Source organism: Canis lupus, chromosome 25 (assembly GCF_003254725.2).
Source record: "Canis lupus dingo isolate Sandy chromosome 25, ASM325472v2, whole genome shotgun sequence".
NCBI lineage: Eukaryota > Metazoa > Chordata > Mammalia > Carnivora > Canidae > Canis > Canis lupus.
Genome location: NC_064267.1, coordinates 935,654 through 941,653, shown reverse-complemented (window position 1 = coordinate 941,653; position 6,000 = coordinate 935,654).

Genomic DNA, 6,000 nt, shown 5'->3' with positions numbered 1-6,000 from the left:
TTTCCATGTACCCACACTACATCTCCCCTGCAATCTGTGTTCTGTCCATGCACCTTGCCTTCTCTTATTATGGTACATGTCCTCACTCCTAGTTGAACACTCTCAAATGAGTCTGTGAAAAAAGAAAACTATATGGAGAGAAAGGGGGAAGAAAATATAGTAAAATGTTAACCATCATTGACTCTAGGTGAAGAGTATATGGGTATTCATTGTGCCATCCTTTCAACTTTGTAAATTTAGATTTTTTTCAAAACAAAATTTTGGGGAAATACAGATCAGCCATATACTATGGTGTATTTTTAAAATTTTATTTCATGCCTTGTGATTATTTCCTAAAATATGTGAGATACTTACATAATTTGAGTAAATTCTGTATTAATCATGATTGTAATGATAGATACAATGAGAAAAAAATGGAGATTTAGGACCCTACAGTAAGAACATTTAAACTATCTTTAATCTAACTATATGTGTACGTTTTTAGTAAAGTGATAGGGTAAATAATAAAATACTCTAAATCATAAAATATGAAAGTCTATGTTATAAGTGGAGTAAAAATTGAGCTCAAGGACAAAGTCGAATGATGCAAATTTTCTAATTGATAAAGAACTTGTTTATGCATATCCAAATTGATAATGATGGATATCAAAAGCTATGATATTAAGATTCCTTCAGAATAATTTAAAAGAGTTTCAAAACTGTAAAAAATATAAATATTTACAATACACTATAATTAAGATCTTGAACTGTTTAAGTTTCTTATGAAAATTGAAATATTTAAAATATGAAAGGGGGTACATAATTTTGAAAAATTATTTTAGAAGATTTGCAAGCAGAAAAGGTTTGAATATCTTTGTTCTAAGTTTAAAAGTTTGGGTATTTGAAAGCAAGGAAATGTCTTATGAGTTTTAGGTAACTTGAAGAGCCTATTGAAATTAGTGTTCACAGATCGAAAGGAAGACCAGTCAGTATAGGAGTGTGCTTTTCTCCAGCCACTTTCACCTGTGTGAATGCAGGCATGGAGGAGGGTAGGATTTAACCAGTACTGGGGTTTTGCCAGACAAATAAAACAGAGGGACAGAGGGAAAAGAGAGCTAATGGTATATTTCACTGAGTGATTATAGTGATTGACCGTAAGCTGAAAAAGGAGGGAACTAAAGAAATGATGGGAATGTGGGACACAAAAATCTGAGATCAGTAGACTATAGGTTCTGGTGAGTTTGAAATATTATTAAAGTCCTGAAAATAGGGATCCCTGGGTGGCGCAGTGGTTTGGCGCCTGCCTTTGGCCCTGGGGCACGATCCTGGAGACCCGGGATCGAAACCCACATCGGGCTCCCGGTGCATGGAGCCTGCTTCTCCCTCTGCCTGTGTCTCTGCCTCTCTCTCTCTCTCATGAATAAATAAATAAAATCTTTATTTAAAAAAAAAAGTCCTGAAAATAGAAGGAATGAGCTGCAGATAGTAGGCAGTAGTTTAAGAATGGGATTCTTGAAGTTGAAAATATTGAGGATAAAAAATAATAATAAATTTTTTAAAAAAATAAATAAATAATAAATTTTTTTTTTAAAAAAAAGAAAATATCGAGGATGTGGTAGCAGAATTCCAAAATGACCCCCTGATGACTCATGCCCTTGGATGGTCCCCTTGGTGTGAATGTGGGAAGGACTTATGACTACAGGGATATCACTCTGGTGATTAGGTTATGTTATATGGGACGATTGATTTTGAGAAAGGAAGGTTAGCCTCAGTGGATCTGACCTAATAAGATGAGTTCTTAAAAGGGACAGAGCTTTTGCTGATGAAAGGGACTGGAAGCATGAGAAGGATTCTATGCAAGAAAGATTCCCCTTTGCTGGCTATAAAGATTTAAGGGGCTACGTGTCAAAGAATTCGAGTGGCTCTAGGAATTGACAGTAGCCCTCGCTGACAGCCAACAAGGAAATGGGGATCTCAGCCCTACAACCACACAGGCTTCAAGTGAAAACACAGCCTAGTCAACACTTCTGACCTACAGAACTCTGAACTAATAAAGAGGTATTGTTTTAAGCCACTCAGTTTGTAGTAATTTGTTATACTGCAATAGAAAAGTAATATAGGGGGCATTGGTAATGTCAATTTCTAGGATACGACTAAAGTTGTGAGAGGCTTAGGTTCAGTGGAAGACAGTACACTGGAGAAACTAAGATGCTAGAGCCCTAGGAGTATCCTTTTCTATTTGAAGTCCTCTACAATTATGAAAGAATTAATGTAGAGAAAAGATCAGTGAACCAGGAGCAAAGATCGCTAAAGAAAGAGAGGGGGTGACCTGTGGGAATGCGGTCTTTGGATGACTGCAATCAGGAGGTATGGCATAGAATACACTGATGGCATAAGATACAGAGCTGTGGGTGAGAAGGTAGGGAGGGGAGATGGGAACAATCTAGAAGAGCAACATGAAGCAAGAAGGATACCACCCCACCTCCACATCTAGTCATGGGAGGACTGTGAGAAAGAGAGACCACTACTAAGGGAGAGGCAAGAGAACTATTGACTTCAGCAAAGTCAGGTCTCAGGTAGAGCAAGAAGGTGAGGGAATTGAAAGAAGTGGTGGAAATATGGAAAGTCTTTCTAACAACCAATCCAGAAGTTCACAGAGCACAGTGGAAAATCACAGAAGTTGTGGAGAACTGGGAGATGGGATCAGAAAAAGGGATGAGAATTCCTAAGGGATGAAAATTAAGCAATGGGAAACAACCTAGGAGCTCTTCCTTTCTGGTGGAACACAAGGGTTGTACTGTACAGTGCTGATAAAAGTGTGAAAGCCAGTGGGGAGGAAGAGTACCCAGAGCACCTGAAACACTGGGGATCCCTCTCCATTCTGGGAATGGAGGTAGGTGACAGGTCATACAGAATGCTCACCATAGGATGTGCACACTCATGAAAGGCAGGTGGCAAGTTTGGTTTTGAGCTTTCTGTAGTCCAAGCAAAGAAGAAAATGTAACTTTTAAATGATGCCCAGAAACCACAAGATAATAACAGAGAAACCCAACTATAATACCTCACCCTAAGAACCAAGAGGAAGTTCTTCCCAGATCTTCTACAGAGGACAAGGGGTGATGGAGTGAACAACATTATCTCAACAACAACAACATCTCAGCAATATTATAGCAGCACATACAGCAGTGAACTCTATATGAGTGTTTTTAAGAATGTTCTTCAATGCAAAGTGATGGTATAATCTTCAGCAATAGGGCTCTTTAAATCTTTAACTTAAACCAAGGAGAGATTTTAGTGTATCAAAGAGATTGAGTTGCATATAATCTAGGAAATCCTTCATAAATGCAGTATCTCTCATTTGCATTTCTTATAAGAATGAAGCAGCAGTGAGTTTGAGGTTATATTTAACAAGTCTCTGTAATAGGGCTCTTCTATATTGAAAGTAAGGGGCGCAACCAATGTCTTGACAGATGACCTCTGCCAAAAGTTGCAGAGCCTACCGAAGACTTGTACCTTATTACCAAATGCAGATGACCTAAAAAGATTTTAATTTGCTTCATTTGCTTCAGTGTAGATCTGTACTTACATACAAATATATGGACAATTGAAGCCATACAGCATAAAACATAGACATAATAATTTTAACTTAAGTAAATGCTTTAAGTACCTATTACAAAATATCCACTTTGGCCCGAAAAAAAAAAAAAATAGCTATTTAACTCTGAGTGATATAACTCCCTGGTAAAACTTACATTAAAAATGACCTACAAGGGGTCCCTGGGTGGCGCAGCGGTTTGGCGCCTGCCTTTGGCCCAGGGCGCGATCCTGGAGACCCGGGATCGAATCCCACGTCGGGCTCCCGGTGCATGGAGCCTGCTTCTCCCTCTGCCTGTGTCTCTGCCTCTCTCTCTCTCTCTCTCTGTGGGACTATCATAAATAAATTAAAAAATTAAAAAAAAAATGACCTACAAAATATTATGTTGAAGTAGCTGAATATGTGTTTTGTTGTACAGTTTTGTTATTCAATAGGAGTCATTGAAAAATATCTACCAAAATCCAATTAGTTTTAAAATAGTCAACAAACTATCATTCTTTGGGGAAATCATTCTTTGAGGAAATAATTAGATGGCAGGGCCTTTTGCTGTTATGTCTACTCTAACTTATTAAAATAAAGATCATGAGGGGCACCTGGGTGGCTCAGTGGGTTAAGCTCCAACTCTTGGTTTTGGCTCAGGTTATGATCTCATGGGTCATGGGATCAAGCCTTAAGTTGGGGTCTCCGCTCAGCAGGAAGTCTGCTTGAAGATTCTCTCCCTCTTCCCCTCCCCAATGTACTCACACACTTTCTCTCAAATAAATAAATCTTTAAAAAATAAAATAAAGATTGTGGAGTTGTGTTATAGGCAACACGGCCATTCCTGAAATCCATCACAAAAGGGTCCCAGGAAAACATGAGCAGTGGTCAAGATACTCTAAGGGTTCTTGGCATCTGCCAGAAGGGGCACTCTTCTAAAAACAGACAATGGGACAAGTTCCACCTTGCCTGAAAGACAATTTCAACTCTGACCCAATAAAGGAAGAAACAAAAGATAGTTTCAATCAATAGAGACGGACTAAGAAGCTTTAATTGGTCAAAGTGCGGGATATCTTAAAAAGAAGCAAACATATTGTCTTAGAATTTCTAATAAGCAGGAAGAGAAGTCTGGTCATAGGTGGGCATGGGCTTTAAACCTGCAACACTCTATAGGAAGGTCTGACATAGTTTCACGGCCCAGGATTCTATAGTCAGTTGAGAAGGGAAGGCAGGCAAATCAGGTGCATGGTAACAGTTCATATGCATCTACTGTGTTCATGTGCTTTATATGCATGTGATTTTGTTTTATGCTCACAACATGCCTACAGGGAACTAACTCATCAGGGAACTCATCAACACCCTCATTTTCAGAGAAAGTTAGAGCAGCCATGTAACCTGTTAAAAGTTAAAGCTAACAAAGGTCAGTGCCAGGATCAAGATCTTGGTCAGTCTGATTCCAAAGCTGACCCCCTCTCTAGCACTTTCTCAGAAAGACCATCATGTCAAAGCAATGGAAAGGCACCCAGTAACGAAGGTACAGTGGCAATAGCTTAAGAAATGACCGGGAGCTGTCCAAAAAGCTGACAAATTTTTAAGAACTGCTCAAAAGAGTGGAAATAGAACACATGATCAAGGTGGGGGGGAGGGGTGGTACACAGTCTGGAGGGTAAAGCAAGCTCCCCATTGCTGAAGCTAGCTCAACATGCCTGGGAAAAATGGGGGAGAACTCTCAGCCTCTCAATCAGACAGAACATGGCAAAAGGAAATAAATTGACTTCTCAAGGCCAGAGATGCAAGTGAGGGAATGACATAGAGAAAATAAAACTCCTCCACTAGGAGTTTGCATCCATTTTTCTGTCTCTGGCAAAGCCCAGAAATGTTTGTGCTGCCAAATGCTTTCAGCATTATGAAAGTCCTTATTCTGGCTACACACCACCCTACTGATTTTCTTTCTTACAAGATTAGAATTCTCAACAATTGTCTAAACTATATGACCAATTCCCTGGCAGCTCCAATCTATTTATATCTGGGGTAGGAGATTATGGGGTGTGCCTGTGGGTGCATGTGTATTTGCCATGGAAATGCCTGTTTAAAAAATTACTACTAAGATGAGCAGAACACAGATGAAAATTATTACCAGTCCCTCAGGAAGAGAAGTCACATTCTTTTTGCTGTTACTTTGAACGAAGGTGAGGTTTCAGTTTTAATATCTACCTGTTGTCTGCATGCAAAGCTGGTTGCTTGATATCATTGCTTTAATTTTGTTTTGTTTTGATTCCTCTGAGAGATTCAAAGGATCATAGAAAAGTTCATTGTAATTCAGCAATTAGTGAGTCTGCTGCTTTCTTCTTCTCCTGACCAAAAATGCAAGATCATTCTGTCCTGTGAAAGTCATTTTCTGCCGGCATTTTACACATTAATTTGCTGGCATGAAAATCCAGAGGAAA